We start from the raw sequence: 360 nt of genomic DNA, 5'->3' as shown, positions 1-360 counted from the left end.
AAAGTAAAGATGGAGGACCTGGATGTGTTTAGAGAAGGAGGGATGTTGGACCCTGATACTCTTGCACCAGGTAACTATTGGAACCTATTGTTAATAATTTGTCTAGGCGTTGAGGGCACATATTAACATATTGTTTGCATGGCCATGTTCAGAATGGAGAAGCTCTCAAATTGAGCTAGAGAAAGCTGAAGAGTCTCAGAACGGCAGGCCTGAAATGGGAAAAGTGGAGGAGAGCACGGCTGTAGTACCTATGCAGGTAACTCATAATATCCTGGTTCCACTTCCTAAAGATTTTGGGTTTGGTCCTATTTATTAATTTTTCCTATTTTTGTTCTGCCTCAGGTTCCTCCTGTCCAGCCA

At 42.8% G+C, this 360-nt stretch overlaps 1 long non-coding RNA gene across 1 annotated transcript; it reads left to right on the top strand.

Moving 5' to 3' along the window:
• On the top strand, positions 1-360 carry LOC107580096 (uncharacterized). The gene is made up of 3 exons (XR_001608585.1): positions 1-70; positions 153-256; positions 343-360. It is a non-coding gene; the product is annotated as an uncharacterized lncRNA (long non-coding RNA).

Source organism: Sinocyclocheilus grahami, unplaced genomic scaffold (assembly GCF_001515645.1).
Source record: "Sinocyclocheilus grahami isolate Dianchi unplaced genomic scaffold, SAMN03320097.WGS_v1.1 scaffold24597.1, whole genome shotgun sequence".
NCBI lineage: Eukaryota > Metazoa > Chordata > Actinopteri > Cypriniformes > Cyprinidae > Sinocyclocheilus > Sinocyclocheilus grahami.
Note: the sequence above shows the minus strand (reverse complement) of the source record. Positions and strands in the feature narration are given on the sequence as shown.